The following is a 17,679-nucleotide window of genomic DNA, read 5'->3' on the forward strand; positions in this document are numbered from 1 at the left end:
AAGGGGCTGCATTATATCCTATGAAGGGGTTGCCATATATTCTATGGAGGGGCTACATTATACTATATGGGGGGTGGGGCTGCTATATATGGAGGGTTACATTATATTCTGTGGAGTGGCTGCATTATACTCTGGGGTAGCTGCATTATTCTCTAAGGGGTGGCTGCATTATATTCTATGGGGGTTACATTATATTGTATGGCAGGGCTGCATTATACTCTGTGGGGTGGCTGCATTATACTATATGTGGGCTGCATTATACTGTATCGAGGACTATGGGGAATACATTATATGAAGAACTATGGGGTGCATTATGCTATGGGAAGTGAATTGTACTACATGGGTGACTATGGCGGTGCATTATACTATATGGATAACTATGAGGAGTGTATTATACTATATGTAGGACTTAGCAGTGTATTTTATTATATGGAGGGCTATGAGGAGTGTATTATATTATATGGAGGACCGAGGAGTGTATTATACTATATGGATGACTATGGGGCAGATTATATTATATGGAGGACTATGGGGTGTAAACTGTAGATGTGCTGCTGATAACATGATACTGTATGGTGATCTTCTAGGGTGTGTGCACACGTTGCGGATTAGTCTGCGGCTTTTTCTGCAGAGAATCCATATCTCTTGGCAGAAACCGCAGGGTAAAACACATGCATTTTTCCTGCGGATTACTAGCATGTGTACAGCGGATTTGATGCAGGTTCTAGTGAGGTTTGGCAGTGCGGATGAGAGAGATTGATTGATTTGTATGTCCCAGAACGTACACTGCAGCTGCGGTTCCTCAAAAAAGAAGTAACATGCTGCGGAAAATAAACCGCAGCAAATCTGTGCGGAATTTTCCGCAGCATGTGCACAGCGGATTTGGTTTTCCATAGGTTTACATGGTACTGTAAACCGCATGGAAACTGCTGTGGATCCGCAGGACCAAATCCGCTGTGGATCCGCAGCAAAAACCGCAACGTGTGTGGGTCTCCCTCCCAGGGCTGTGGGGTACTCTGTACCGGGCCGGTATCAGTGGGATGTGTCACAGCAACGGTGACCCGGACCGTGGCCCTGGGCACCCAAGTAATAGGAAGATGTGAATGGTGGAATGTAGTTAGATGAATAGTTCATGACGCCACCTGCGGTGCTCGGCAAGGGAGGTGTTAAGCCGACACTGCATGCAGATCCGCTGGGACTGATGGTATGGTGCAGCAAAGATGTAAAAGCTCCCCACAGGTGAAGCTATAGTCCCAGGGCAGTGTAGATGTGGTTGGCACGGGGATGTAATGGTGCCGGAAAGGTAGGAAGCAGACAAGACACAGCAGGGTGCAATTTCTGTACCTTTACTTGATAACTGCAGTCCAGGGTCCTGATTACAGATGGTATTGGAGCAGGCTAGCCTGGAAGCAATTCAGGGATTCTCTCTCAGCAGATGGGTTGTGCAGTCTCCTTACTAGCGCTTATTTGCGGGATCTCCAGTACCGAGTTACACTGAAGTTCCTCCTCTCAGATGTTCTCAAGAACCTCACTTGCACGGCAGACAGCTGTAGCCTATCTCGGGGACTCCTCTCTCCGGAGTCCCGGCTCACTATCCAAGTTGCTGTTGTGCCCTCAAGTCTTAGATGGGAGTAGGGCATTTACAGCCTCCTACTCCTCTGGTGTCTGTTGCAGGACCGTTAGTATCCGTACAACTGTGGAAACCAGGCTCCAGTTCATGCGCTTTCTCCAGAGATGAGCTCTTCCTCTCAGCTCTATCTCAGCGCTCCTTCCACACGTCTGCACACTTCACCCCCCGCAGACTCACTCACCACCCCTTCCTCTTGGCCCTCAGAGAGCACTCCTCCCCTTAATCCCGGTTCAGAGTTCCACCTGCTGGCCTGGAGTGGAACTGTGTTGCATGCATAGATGGGTCTCTCTCGCAGTCAATCAGTGCCTCCAAGCCTGGTATTACCCTCCCCTGGAGGAAGGCAAAGCCACTGTGGTGACCATACCCCTGGGGGCGCCACATGTGCACACACCCTTAGTGATCCATTAGTGATCTGTGAGATCGGCGGCCGTGACCGCCGATGCCCCTTCAGCGGCGGCGACCGCTGCAGCGTCTCCTCACCTGCATGCCCCCGTCCACCTGCACGCCCCCTCTGCCCGCTGAAGGGGCATCAGCGGTCACGGCCGCCGAAGTCACAGATCACTAATGGATCACTAAGGGTGTGTGCACATGTGGCGCCCCCAGGGGTATGGTCACCACAGTGGCTTTGCCTTCCTCCAGGGGAGGGTAATGCCAGGCTTGGAGGCAATGATGGGTCTGCTGCGGGCACACGCGCCGGCCTTAGGTCGCGGGCGCGCGTCCTCCCGCTCTCTTCCTCTGGTGGGGGGCGTCGCTGAGGGGCGGGGCTGGAGGACGTACTTCCTGGCTCTAGGATATTTCAGGCATCCTCCCTATGAGGAGGGCGCCTGGTGATCGTGTGGTACCCCTGCACCTTTCTGGCCGCTACAGTTGAACTGTAGTTCTCGCTTCACGTGCATTTCTTGTCACCCATTTGTTCCGCCTCTGTCCCTGTTCCTGTGCCGTCCTCCTTGCCTGCCTTTGCCCTGCTCTGTCCGTGTGTTCCCCCAGTGTCTTCCCTGTCTGTTGGCTGTGTATGTGCCTCTCCTCCAGTCTCTCTGTACCTTTCCCTGCTGTTACTATTGCTCCTCCTTCCCCACCCAGGAACTCCTGCTCTAGTTCCTTAAGTTCCGTCTGTCTCCCATAGCCTTGCTGTCCTTCGAAACGTCCCTCTTGGTTCCGGCTGTCGCGCTTCTGTCCCCTGTGGTTCTGCCCCAAACGATCCCTGTATAGGGGTCGGTCTTCACCTGGCGTGCTCGCCCCAGGGGCTCCAGATCCGCGATCCAGAGAGTCCACTCTCAGACGTAACCTGCTCCTAATCGTCACAGTATCACCAGGCCATGGACCCTGCCGGTGCCGCGGCTGCTACACAGAAGGAGCTGCTTTTCTTACGAGAGAATCAGACCCGGATAATGTCCTTTATGAAATCCATGGACACCCGGCTCTCCGCCCTGCAAACCACTGACCCAGGGCATGCTCCCCTCTTAGCCAGCCTCCAGCAGGAGCTCGCGCAGCAGAGCGATGCCCAATCTCACATTTTGAGTTATATGGCGTCCGTTGACGATCGACTGCTTGCTTTGCAGTCCTCTGCGGCCGCTTCTACCCAAGCCTGGGACGCTGTTTCATCTCCACCCCCCCGCCTGGGAAAGCCTCCCAGGTATAGCGGGGACCCTAAGTTATGTAGGGGCTTTTTAAACCACTGCAGACTGCACTTTGAGCTTCTGCCCCAACAATACCCCACAGATCGCGCCAAAGTGGAGTTTATAGTGTCCCATCTCGAGGGAGAGGCGCTGGCTTGGGTGAATCCTTTATGGGAGAGGGATGATCCCGTGGTTTTCTGTATCCAGAATTTTTTTGGAGACATTCCGCAAGGTGTTTGATGAACCCGGGCGCCTAGCTTCCACTACGGAGGCCCTTTTTAACCTTTGCCAGGGATCCCTTACGGTAGGGCAATACGCCATCCGCTTTCGGACCCTGTCTTCGGAGCTGGGGTGGAATAATGAAGCTCGTGGGTGCCTTCTGGAGAGGCCTTTCTAGTGAAATCAAGGACGAGCTTGCCGGGCGAGACACTCCCACCACCCTGGAAGATCTCATTTCTCTGGCTACTCGTATTGATCTGCGTTTTTAAGAACGCGCCAGAGAGTCGGCCAGAGAGAAAAGGCCCTTTAGGTTGTATCAAGCTTCTATTCCGCGTTCTTCCGCACCTCCTATTAGCTCCGCTCCCGAGCTCATGCAGATAGATCGTATCAAGCTCTCCGAGCAATGGCGCAGGGAGAGGATGACAAATGGACTCTGTTTGTACTGCGGTGGAGCCAACCACTTCGTACGCACCTGTCCTGAGAAGCCGGGAAACGCCTCCACCTAGGCCAGGTAAGAGAGGACCTCCTAGGTGATCATAACTCCTCTCTACCACTTACCCTTTCAGCTCTGATTATTACAGGTCGGGGGCGTGGATCTGTGGAGGCGTATGTGGACTTGGGCGCGGCAGGTAATTTCATTCGCCAAGAAGAGATTGACAAACTCCAGATTCCGGTGGTCTTCCTAAGAAATCCTCGTGCAATCACCTCCGTTGATGGCAAACCTCTACCCGAACTCATCACCACGGTTACCGACGAAATTGACCTGCAAATTGGTGCACTCCACCTCGAGAGAATAGCCTTTTACGTCCTGCCTCAGTTGTTCCATGCTGTTCTCCTAGGTTTACCCTGGCTCAGGCTGGATGAGCCAGTTATCGACTGGCGCTCTGGAGAGATCTTGCGTTGGGGGCACTCCTGTCATGAACGCTGTCTGCGGGCCCTAGTTCGTCCTCATTCTCTGCCTAGGCCAGTCGATCTCCCGGGCCTTCCTGCACCATATCACGCATACGCCGATGTTTTCAGCAAGAAGGAAGCAGAGGCTCTGCCACCACATCGGTCCTATGACTGCCCTATCGACCTGATTCCCGGAGCTGTTCCTCCCAGAGGAAGAACGTATCCTCTCTCCCCAGCAGAGACCACGGCTATGACGGTATACATACAAGAAAACCTGGCCAAGGGGTTTATTCGGAAATCCTCATCCCCTGCGGGTGCGGGTTTTTTCTTTGTCCGGAAAAAGGATGGATCACTGAGACCATGCATTTGATTACCGGGGCCTGAACAACATCACCGTTAAGAATCGATATCCGCTCCCACTGATTCCAGAACTCTTCGACCGCTTGAGAGGGGCTCGGATCTTCACAAAGTTGGATCTGCGGGGAGCCTACAATCTGATCCGGATCCGCGCAGGGGATGAGTGGAAGACGGCCTTCAATACCCGTGATAGGCATTATGAGTATCTAGTCATGCCATTTGGTCTCTGCAATGCTCCAGCTGTGTTTCAGGAATTCGTTAACGAGGTGTTCCGGGATCTACTCTACTCCTGCGTGGTGGTGTACTTAGATGATATTCTCGTCTTCTCGCCCGATCTGCCCTCTCATCGGAGGAGCGTGCGCATGGTCCTGCATCGTCTTCGAGAGAATCAACTCTACGCCAAAATTGAAAAATGCCTCTTTGAGCAAACATACTTACCCTTCTTGGGATATATCGTCACAGATTCCGGCCTGAAGATGGATCCAGAGAAACTCTCTGCAGTACTCAAGTGGCCTCGTCCCGTCGGTGTAAAAGCCATCCAGCCTTTCCTCGGATTTGCTAACTATTACCGACAATTTGTGCCTCATTTTTCTACAGTTACCAAACCCATCACGGCCCTGACCCGTAAAGGGACAAAGTCAAACAGCTGGTCTCCCGAAGCTGAAGACGCCTTCCTTGCTCTGAAACGTTCTTTTGCATCAGCACCAATCTTACATCGTCCGGTAGCCAGCAGGCCCTTCGTCTTAGAGGTGGATGCCTCTTCCACCGGAGCTGGAGCGGTTCTGTCCCAGCAGGCCTCATCTGGACGTCTGGTGCCTTGCGGGTTTTTTTCAAAAACCTTTTCGCCTGCGGAGTGCAATTACTCCATTGGAGACCGGGAATTGCTAGCCATTAAGATGGCCTTGGCGGAGTGGCGATATTTACTCGAAGCGGCAGTTCACCCTTTCACCATCTTCACGGACCACAAGAATTTGGCCTACCTGCAGTCCGCCCAAAGACTCAATTCCCAGCAAGCCAGATGGGCTCTGTATTTTTCCCATTTTGATTTTAAACTTCACTTCCGACCTGGCAATAAGAACATCAAAGCGGATGCAGTTTCCAGGTCTTTGCAGTCGCCATAGAGGGCGAGGGCGTATATTATCGAGCCTGCTAAAGTTATCACCGTGGCTCCTGTGAATTTCTCTACTCCTCCATCAGGCAAAACCTTCGTTCCTCAAGACAAACGTCCGGAGGTGCTGCGCTGGGGCATTCCTCCAAAGTTGCTGGGCACGTCGGGACTAAGAAGACCTTCTTGCTGCTTTCCCGCTATTACTGGTGGCCCGCCCTTCGCCAGGATGTTATGGACTATGTAGCCTCGTGCACAACCTGTGCCCAGAACAAGGTTGCAAGGATTCTGCCCTCCGGACTTCTTCACCCATTACCAGTTCCAGAAACTCCTTGGTAGCAAATTGCTATGGATTTTGTGACTGATCTCCCCCGCTCAGCTGGATGTACCACCATCTTAGTCGTAGCAGATCTCTTCTCTAAGATGGCCCATTTCATTCCCTTACCCGGACTGCCGTCAGCCCTGAGGTTGGCCGAGATCTTCATCCACCAGATCTTCAGGCTGCATGGTCTTCCTCAGCGGATCGTGTCGGATCGAGGGGTCCAGTTTACCTCTCAATTCTGGAGGGCTGTCGACTTATGGGTACATCTCTCGATTTTTCCTCTGCATATCATCCTCAGACCAACAGGCAAGTGGAGCGAATTAATCAAGTACTGACTACCTTCTTACGTCACTTTTCCAACGCCCATCAAGACAATTGGGTCTCTCTCCTACCCTGGGCTGAATTTTCGCATAATAACCATCCCAGCGAATCAACCGCCAAATCACCATTTTTTGTGGTAACAGGTCAGAATCCTGGTATTCCGCTGCCCTTTTCCACGTCATCAGGAGTTCCTGCAGCAGATACTCTTGCCAAGGGATTTTCGCAAATTTGGAAGGAAACCAGGGAGGCGCTCGAGAATGCTAGTGCCCAAATTAAGAAACATGCGGACAAGAGACGGAAGGATGATCCTCCGTACCATCCTGGTGACAAAGTCTGGCTTTCAACCAAACATATCCGCCTGAAAGTCCCTTCTTGCAAGTTAAGTCCCCGATACATCGGGCCTTTTGAAGTGATTAGACGCATTAATCAAGTGGCTTATAAACTGAGGTTGACTGCTTTACTCCGGGTTCCTAACGCCTTCCATGTCTCGCTCCTGAAACCTGTGGTTCTGAATCGGTTCCAACCAGCTTCCACTGCCTCTCCTTCACCAATTGGCACGGATGACGTCTTTGAAGTAAAAGACATTTTGGGCATGAAAAAAGTCAGGGGAAAAACTCTTTTTCTTATCGATTGGAGGGGTTTTTGTCCCGAGGAGAGGTCCTGGGAGCCTCGAGAGAATGTCAATGCCGTTCTTATGAAAAGATTTCTGGCCCCTTCAGCGGCGGCGCCCACCGCAGCGTCTCCTCACCTGCACGTCCACGTGCATGCCTGCTCTGCCTTCCGCCCTGCTGCGGGCACACGCGCCGGCCTTAGGTCGCGGGCGCGCGTTCTCCAGCTCTCTTCCTCTGGTGGGGGGCGTCGCTGAGGGGCGGGGCTGGAGGACCTACTTCCTGGCTCTAGGATATTTCAGGCGTCCTCCCTATGAGGAGGGCGCCTGGTGATCGTGTGGTACCCCTGCACCTTTCTGGCCGCTACAGTTCCACTGTAGTTCTCACTTCACATGCATTTCTTGTCACCCGTTTGTTCCGCCTCTGTCCCTGTTCCTGTGCCGTCCTCCTTGCCTGCCTTTGCCCTGCTCTGTCCGTGCGTTCCCTCAGTGTCTTCCCTGTCTGTCGGCGTGTATGTACCTATCCGCCAGTCTCTCTGTACCTTTCCCTGCTGTTACTATTGCTCCTCCTTCCCCGCCCAGGAACTCCTGCTCTAGTTCCTTAAGTTCCGTCTGTCTCACATAGCCTTGCTGTCCTTCGAGCCATCCCTCTTGGTTCCGGCTGTCGCGCTTCTGTCCCCTGTGGTCCTGCCCCAAACGATCCCTGTATAGGGGTCGGTCTTCACCTGGCGTGCTCGCCCCAGGGACTCCAGATCCGCGATCCAGAGGGTCCACTCTCGGGCGTAACCTGCTCCTAATCGTCACATGATCGTTTTGTTCCCATCATTCTTTCTCAGACGGTTGAAAGAGGCCGGGAAACAAGTGTTGAATGACCTTCAATTTTGTCAATCACACTCATTTAGCGGCCTGAACTCAGCGCATGTAACTACAATCGTAATACTTCTGTGATGTGCAATATGTTAGCACTTGGGGCCCCATTTTAAACTTTGCCTAAAACCGGCCCTGGTGCCGAGCCCTCCAGATTGGAAGTTTCTACTTCTTATGGCTTCTTTGGTGGCCCCCAGATGACTTGATAGGAAGTCGAGATTCTGTATTTTCCTGAGCTAAAGTTAAATAACCACAAACATGTTCTAGTTTATAATATGCGGCGCAGATCTCCCCGATAATTCCCTCTGAGCACATGCAAAACAAACATTGTTTTGAACAAAGGAAACCCGGTTGCATTAGTTGATGGAGCAGCGCGCTAGTCCTACATGACAGGTCTCTGCTTCTGATGTTCTGCTTAATACACAATAGATATTTCCAAAGATTGTGCTGAGATTTCTGGGGTATAATCAAACACAGAAATGGACGGAAAACATTATTTAGTCGAGAAAGGGAACGCACAGACATCAGATGTATAGTGAAGAAATGTAGCAAATCTGCCGCAAAATTTAGGATCGCACTTATGGAGCATCAACACCAAGAACGTTCTTATAAATGGATAGTGTCAGTGTGAGGAGCCTGCAGGCTCATAGGATGCAGTAACGGACCGTACGCAGACCAAAGGTAATAGGGGGTTTATTTACAACAGAAAACTCCACGCAGGGAGAAAACGGAGGGATATTATTCTCTAATACAGTGAATGACTATTGGGGATAACTTAAAGCACAAGAATAAGTAACAGACAGTACAATTAAATACTACTGATCCCTCAGGTGTCAGTCACGGTTAAACTCCTGACCGTGACTGGAGGCGCTTAGGATGCGTCGCAGTGGAGGTCTGACACAGTCCTGAGGAAGCTGGTGTGGTACTAGCAGGTACGCAGGATGCAGTGACGAGTCGTGAGTCGGTTTGGTGCTTTTATAATAACGTTTATAGGCCTAAAGGGGACTTTCCTCAGTTTCAGCCAGTTCAACCAAAGGGGGTAACAAGGGTTGCCCTCGCAGGGGCTCAATACAGTTCACACAAACAGAGGAGAACACAACTACGTCCGGTGAGAGCCGGTCACTATAGGGCCGCGGTATGGCCGACTACGGGTCCTTAACTATATAGTCAACTTAGCCGTCCTGACGTCCCTCGGCGTTCTGGATGGTGGTTCTTCGGCGGCGCAGCCAATGGGCCCAGCTGCTGAAGAGTTGGCGTAGTCTTCGGGCGTTCCACCGCTCCTGTGGCGCTGGGGCACCTTCGGCCCCGGAGGAGTCCTTGGACTAGTAGGCCGCAGCCCCTGGACGGGGGCAAGCGGCAGCGATGCGGGGTGGCGGGTGACAGGCCACCTGTGCAGCTAGCCGCTGCGATGGGGACTCCACGGTGAGCAGAGGCTCGGCCCTTGCCATGGACCGGAGCGAGACAGTGGTGGCCGCCGATGGCACTGGATTTGCCACGGCCACTGGGGAGAGCAGGGTGGTGGGGAACAGGCCGCAGCCGCGGGCTGAGCTGGGGCGGCAGTGGCCGCAGGCTGGAGCGGGGCAGCAAGTCTCGGACGGTCGTTTCGGCGCCGTCCCTCTGAAGTCCTCAGTGAGCGTCTTCCTTGGCATTGGTAAGTCACTCTACCTCTCAGTCGCTTTCACGATCTCCTGGTGCCTCTGTCCCGGTCTGCTGACTCATTGTGACTGACGCTCCCCGCCCCTTTTATACTGGCCCCTCCCCTAGCCCATCTGTCTATCAACGGTCTGTCCCCCGGGTATAGTTTCCCCCGGAACCTAGATGTAGGCTCCCTTGGTTCCGGCTCGGACACTTGACGGGGGCCGTTCCTCCCACACTGGTATAATATATCCTGACGATGGCGGTGTCCTCTCATGGTCCCGACGATGGCGGTGACTCCTCGGGATCCTGGTGCAGGTCTTGGATCCAGAAGATGAAGCGATGAAGAGGGAAACGTCTTTTACCTCAGCAGTGAGTGTCCCAACACTATGGAGACTTGCAGCAATGCCCAAACACAGTTTGCAACGGGCAGCCCGGTTCGCTGTGTCTACTCGACACACGCCTAAGTCCAGTTCACAGACCTTGTCTCTCACGGTCAGTGCTGTTGGCGGCTGCGACAGAGTTGTCAGCTGCCACACCCCGCGGGGCCGTGAGGTGCTCAGTACTGGGCCGGTTTTGTTACTTCAGGGGATGTTACAGCAGCAGTGACCCGGTCCGTGGCCCTAGGCGAGCAATCAAATGATGAAGGGAATAGTTATTTTGGGGGATTAATTTGTGACACCACTCGTGGTACTGTTACACCCGGTCCCTGTCCTGGCGCGGCACCCAGGTCTGCCACTGTTACATCTGGTCCCCGTACTGGCGCTGCGTCCAGGTCTGCCGCTGCCCCCCATTCTGGGCACTCACCTCGTGCCTCGCACGCTGTCCTTAGGCAGCAGCCGGCCTCCTCTGTGACTCATGCGGCTGCTCAGCATTCAGGTCTCTCCCCTGCCTCCCCCTCATGGCGTCCTGTCGGCAGATCTGTAACTAAAGCTATTAGGGCACGCCCACGTGCTCTTCTGCCTTTTTAAAGGGACAGCATGCATTTTTCAAAAAGAGCAATTATCCAATGACAGCGCACTGGCTGCTATTTCTGGCCTCTAATCCATAGGGAGAGCGCCAGAGCAACGAGTATCAATCATTGCTACATCCGGTTCTCTTGCTAACCTGTCTGTGCTGCGTCTGCAGTCTCTGTGCATTCTCTAATGCTCTCTGTCTCCACAGAGTATCAGTATCCTGATCTTCCTGGTTATATCTGCAACCATCTGGGCGAAAGCCATCCTGTTCCGCCAACAGCCATCCGAGTCCGAGGACTGTGTCAAGGTCACTGGAACCAGCTACATACCAACTACCCGGATCCAGGACCTGGCTCATTACGGACTCTGCTGTTACTTCTGTTATCCCTTTTGGTCCCGCTGGGACAGCTGCCATATGTCCGGGGTCTAACTGGAGGTAGCACCTGTATCCTCTGGGTATTCCATTCTGGTCCTGTCTGAGGGGCTTTACTACAGGTACCCGGACTCACTAGTCACGCCCCCTTCGGAGCCCCCCGGACCGTGGTCCCGAGGTTCCACTTTAAAAATAAAAAACAAATGTGAACTTAACCATCTCTGCCTCCGCTTCCATTTGTTACAGGTACTCTGCAATGAGAAGATGGCCGAAGCTGCAGTTCAGGTCCACTGGAGCAGTTGGTGACGCAGCATAGATGTTACAGCTCTCCATGGGTAGAGCTAGGCCCCAGGGAGATTGTATGTTTTATTTAAAATGGTGGTGACAGTTGTAATGCAGAGTAGATGATGCAGTAATAAAGCTGAGGACACAGCAGGGTTGCAATTTCCTTTTATCTTTACTTGATAATCAGGGGTGCAGACCTGGGGATATGGATGGTAAGGGAGATCCGGATAGCCTGGAAGCCGTTCAGAATCCACTGAGCCAGATGCTTATGGAGGCCTCCCTACTGCCCTATCCTCTGAGGTCCTTGCTGCCTAAAGCTGTGCTTGGGCCTCTATTCCTGTTTTCTTTAAGCACTTGCCCATATGGCAGGCAGCTTGAGGTTTTTTTTTGTAACACAGGTGTCGCTCCTTCATGGTGGCTCCGGGCTCTCTTATGCTGCCGTGCCGCCGAGTGTTTTATGGGGCCTGGAGGCCTACAGTCCCCTGCCCTCTGGATTTAGCTGTCGAGCTCCATTACTCGTGCAGCCATGAACTCCAGCGTCCGCTTTTACTCTCAGCTCCACTCCCCAGATTCCTCAAATTTCCACTTTCCTCCCCAACTCTCCTCAGACTCTGTCAGCCCTCACTCCTTCTCTCACTCCTCTCTTACTGACTGACTCTTTCCAGAACAATCTCCTTACCTCAGCACTAACTCCTGCCACCAACTGTCACTCCCTTAAGCTCCGCCCCTTTTGGTCTGGAGTTAGATCAAGTGTTGGATGCTGGTTCTACCTGGTCAGGGGACCCCTCCTTGCTTCCAGGCATGACAATGCCCCATGTGAGGGAGTCAATGCCAGTGTGGCAACCGGACTCCTGGGGTTCCACATTGCGGTCTCAGCGAGGGCAGAGATGGCAGCAGGGACAGCGACGTCTCAGCGGTACTCAGTCATTAGTCTCCTGTCAAAGCGCTCTGCCATCTCAGGCTCTGCTGTACTCTGCCCAGTCACCTCTCAGCTGATTTTACCTCACAGGTCTCTCGCGCGCTCGACGTTCCCACCCAAACTGTTTGAATCCTCGCACGTGAACCTTCTCTCAGCTATTCCACGCCCCTTCGCTCGAGTACAGGGAGTGATCTCACGCTTTAAGCTTTTCCCCCTGCGACTTAGGTGACAGCCCCAACGGTTCCGGACCCATCACGCAAGAGACATGCCTAACTACTTCTTTCCCCCTACATCAGCATTCTGATGCGACCTCCGCTCCATTCAGATTTGGCTCGAGCAGAGGCGCGCGTCCTCCACTCCATTCAGACTGGGCTCGAGCAGAGGCGCGAGCACACGCGCGACCTCCGTTCCATTCAGACTGAGGTCTTTAGAACCAAGTTCTCAGCGGCTGAACACCCAGAGATTAATAAGTAATCCCCTATCAGTAGAACTCCTATAGTTAGATTTTTTTTTAGATGGGCATCACAATCAGTTAGTGAGTAACCACTGGTGGGGACTTGGCCGTATTCCATTTCCTGTGCTTTGAATATTCTGATGCCGCATCCGGCGGATGGAAATCAAATGTGAATATATAAAGATGAATTGAGGAAAAGTTATAACTGAATTTAAACATAATGTCCGTATCCAAACCACATGATGGGATCTTCGAAGCTTTTCTCCTTTCTGGACACAATAATTCCTCTAGCCCTCCATCCTAGTATAGGGCATCCATATAATTTATAATCTATTTGGTTCTTGTGTTTTTTTTTCCTTCTAGCCTTGTCTGAATTGACAGACCTGAAAAGAAGTCTGGGCATGAGAGGCGATGTAAATAAAATAATAATAATAATAATAATAATAATAATAATAAAAATCTCTGTTGGACTCAGGAAAACATTTCATTTTTGAGAAATGCAGTGAACATGAGCAGCTCTAAAGAAGGTAATCCCTATTAGCTGTATGGTCTTATAGAGATACTGGCCCCCTGACTTGACACACTATATCCCGAGAGACCAGCTTGGAGTTATAACCTGCAGTGTTCAGGGCTAGCACCAGGGCCGGACTGGGACTAAAATTCAGTCCTGGCATTTGAAGTTACACAGGCCCACTAGTCACATGGTGACTATATAATATCTTTGTACACTTGTAGGTTACAAGAAGAGAGAGGAAATTAACACGACTATATAACATGTAGTCAGAGCTGTGCCAGGGATTTCAGCTCAGTCCTATTTATTGCTTTTAGGTACAGTACTCCTCCCAAAGCTCTGTCCCCTTTTGTATGCATGGTGACAGAATTCCTGGCAGAACTGCTATCGATTGGGCAACCAGACCCTCTGATCATAGCTGCCCCATTATACCTTCCAAGTTTTGAAGAAGGGAAAGAGGGACAAAGACTGCAAATTTTAGGCCACGCCCCGGCCACATCCATTTTGCAACTAGTCACACCCATGTCCACGCCCAACCACACCCATTTAGCACTGCTGATCACACTGACTGGTACTGAGAGAACAGTGGCTGGCATTATGGGCACACTGACTGGCACTAAGGAAGAGAGAAAACAGAGAGAAAAAAGAAAACAGAGAGAAAGAAAGGAGAGCGAGAAAGAACAGAGAGAGAAAGAAAGAGGGGGAAGAAAGAAAGAACAGAGAGAGACTGAGAAAGAACAGAGAGAGAAAGAAAGTAAAGAAAAGAAAGAACAGAGACAAAGAAAGAGGAAAGAAAAAGAAAGAAAGAGGGGAAAGAAAGAACAGAGAGAGAAAGAAAATGGGGGAAAGACAGAACCAGAGAATAAGAAAGAAAGAAAAAGAGAGAAAGAAATAAAGAAAGATTCTATAAAGATACTATAGCAGCCCGGCTCCCATTCTAGTGCCACCTGAGCCTCCCGATGCAGGACATATCATGATCCGCTCGCATGGCCGGCAACCCCGATTCCAAGGCGATCCTGCTGTCTGCGCTGTCGGAGGAGGACATGACGATGGAACTGAAGAATTCCTGGTTCCGTCACAATCTCCTCATGAAATTATCTCATTTCCAGTCAGCTTCCAGCATATCACTTCTGGGGGAACATCATGTGTGAGTTTTAAAATGCTCCTCGGGGCTCCACCGTGTACTCCTGTGTCCGTGGGAAAGCAACGCTTTGTATGCCTCGTGCACACTTGGCTCTGCTCCGTACATCCCGTACACATATGGTTCCACTCCGTACACACACGTCTCCGGTCCGTACACCTCGTACACGCGCGGCTCCGCTCCGTACACCTCGTACACACATGCGGCTCCGCTCCGTACACCTCGTACACACATGCGGCTCCGCTCCGTACACCTCGTACACACATGCGGCTCCGCTCCGTACACCTCGTACACACATGCGGCTCCGCTCCGTACACCTCGTACACACATGCGGCTCCGCTCCGTACACCTCGTACACACATGCGGCTCCGCTCCGTACACCTCGTACACACACGCGGCTCCGCTCCGTACACCTCGTACACACACGCGGCTCCGCTCCGTACACCTCGTACACACACGCGGCTCCGCTCCGTACACCTCGTACACACACGCGGCTCCGCTCCGTACACCTCGTACACACACGCGGCTCCGCTCCGTACACCTCGTACACACACGCGGCTCCGCTCCGTACACCTCGTACACACACGCGGCTCCGCTCCGTACACCTCGTACACACATGCGGCTCCGCTCCGTACACCTCGTACACACACAGCACTGCTACATCTACCCTGTAAACCCCTCATGACCCCACACATACTTACCTCATCCAGCACCATGACAACCAGCACAGCAGAGTCTGGCAGACACCAAGAGGCAGGGCTGTGCACACAGGACCTGTGATGAGGTCACAGGAGGGGCGGAGTCAGGGGGTCACATGATCAGGGGTCTGGACAAAGGCTCCTGATCATATGACCCCTGACTCCTCCCCTCCTGTGACCTCATCACAGGTCCTGTGTACAGAAAAGAGACCAGGCAAGCGACGCTGTGAGTGGCTGTGGGGGGGTCTCAAGCTAGGGCGAGGATGGGGTGCGTGGCGGCTTATCTCCCTGCAGTGCACGCAGAGGGCCGGCGGCAGGAACAACAGCCAGGCCAGTGGCCACATCAGCTGGCAAGCGGCCAGATGAGCGGGCGGTGGCCCACATGACAGCGGCCCAGCGGAAAAAAAACCCGGTTGGGCATATTACCAATCCGGGCCTGGCTAGCATACAAAGTCCTAATACTGGCCATCATCAGGTAGTGCTGTGTGGTGGCACACATACAACATCCTCATTCTGGCCAACATCAAGAGTTTCAGCAACATGGAACTAGGGAGTCTAGAAGATTTTGATAAGAAGAGCCTGGGAAGTATATTGGGATCAGGGGGGGTCTCATTTTTTTGCATGGTGTGATAGTTTAAGATCTGATAATTGCAAGGTTTGGAGTATGTTAACTTAGAGGACAGACTCCAATAATTTAGGGTTAAAGTTTGGGATCTGATGATTGTGTGGCGCCCTACGTCTTTGCCGCCACAAAAGGGTTAAATATGTACTGTTTTGTGAGCAATGGGAGTTATGCTTTCTCTGCTAGAGACCACAACACACACACACAATTCTCCTCACTCCCTTACTTGTCTGAAGCTTAGAGCTTTGCAGACAGGCCCTAACTGGGAGGGGGAGGAGCAAAGTTGTTGTTTCAGTGAAGAAGAATGAGGAAAGATGGAGAACGCTCTTGGAAGCCATGCCATGTGCTCCCTCCAGGAGTAAAGCTAAGAAGCATCTGGGAGTCAGCCCCTAGGCCATCCATGCTTTCAGAGCAGGGTGGTAAGCTGAAACACTGTGTGAGTTTATACAACCAACAGCAAAGTGTTTTCCCTGGGAAGACTGCCGCAAACTAGGATCAGTGAAGGATTGTGCAAGAAGGAACTCGAGCTTCACACAGGATCCAAGCTGCAAGTTGCCAGCGGAGGAAAACACAGTGAATAGTGGCTATACTGGAAAGTTCTAAACTCCGGGAAGCCTTGGTCCCAGAAGGGATTAGATTAGCAGGAAGCTTTCACTGAGTCACAGCAGAGTGAACGATAACTCCCATTCTGCAGAGCAGACTGTAACCTGGTGAGAGTTGTAATGTCTCCTCTGAACTACAGTAAATGATAAGGCAGGCGACAAGGAAAGTCACTTTATTACTCCATGCCTTCTACTTCCATCACAATCTCTGGGGGCCAGCCCTGGTTGGAGAGGGTTAAACATCTGCACTGCTATCACCAGCTACTCCCCCAGGGATCATCTGCAGTGCCGGCTATACTACAGTCAAACACTCCAACTGGCATCAGGAATCACTACATAAACTTTATCCCTAATCAATACTCCCCTTTTACTTGACCGTCTGGGGCCACGGACTGGGTCATTGCCACTGTGACACATCCCTTTAAGATGACCGGCCCGGTACCGAGTATCCCACTATGTTATGAATTCCCTTGCTCGGACTTCTGATCCGGAGCTCCCTCAGGTGGTTACTGGGAGTAGTGGAGCTGGCCAGGTTGATGGAAGTTTGCCACCTGACGACGATAATTGGGAATCTGGGATTACTGGCTGGGAGCATGTAATTGAGCAGGCTTCCCTTGGTGGTTGCTGGTGATTTCCTCCTTGTGCATTTGGAGTTCTTTTGTCTCCTACCTGATCCGCATGGTTCAGTTAAGGGATTCTTTTGCTAATCCTTTGCATCTAATCTGGTTGTGCCTTTTTTTTTTGCTTTCTGCTTTGTTGCTAAGGTTCAGCGTACGCCCTGCTGGGGGCAGCGCTGGGCCCCGCTCATATGTTACAGCTTGTGTCAGTTTGTTCAGTCCCCTGTTATGTTAGTATCTTTTGCTTTGCTTCCAGTTCATACCAGAGTGCTGATCTAGCGGGGGTGAGGTTGTGTATATCAGATGTGTTGTTTTTTTAGGGTTTTGAGCGTGATTGCAGACAGTATCTTTTCTGTCCTGTCCTGTCTTGACAGCTTGCGCCCCACCGTTTGCTCAGTCTGTTCTCTGCCTGTTTTTGTGTCTCATCTTGTCTCACCGACAATATATGTTTGGGGGTTGTCTATTCCTTTGGTGATCTGCTCCGGAGCAGTTTAGATTTCACATTTCTGGCTTTAGGCTTAGTTAGTTCTCCAACTGTGCCGAGGCATCTAGGGCATTGTAGGAATGCTCCACGGCTACTGCTAGTTGTGTTGATGGGATCAGGGGTCTGCAATCCACTTAGTTACCAACCTCTCTGGTTTTCTGGTGGCTTAGCCTTTCCTGCCATCCTCCTCGGGGACCCATTCATAACACCACGGCCTCTGGGGCGCATCAATTGCGTGGTCTGGGGTCTGATATTTAAGAGGTCTACTAATTTCAGGGTATTATCTGAGAGTCTAATAATTTAGGAATCAAATAATTAAGTCATCAGGTCTTGGGTTTGATGCTTAAAGAGTGTCTACTCAACAAGAAGCTTATGAAATTTCAGGAGCACACCACTCCTATCCCCTTTGTGCTTTGCCTGGGAGAGTAAATTCTTTAAGATTGATAG

The sequence above is a fragment of the Dendrobates tinctorius genome, unplaced genomic scaffold (genome assembly GCF_039654945.1).
Source record: "Dendrobates tinctorius isolate UK_male_01 unplaced genomic scaffold, ASM3965494v1 ptg000059l, whole genome shotgun sequence".
Lineage (NCBI taxonomy): Eukaryota > Metazoa > Chordata > Amphibia > Anura > Dendrobatidae > Dendrobates > Dendrobates tinctorius.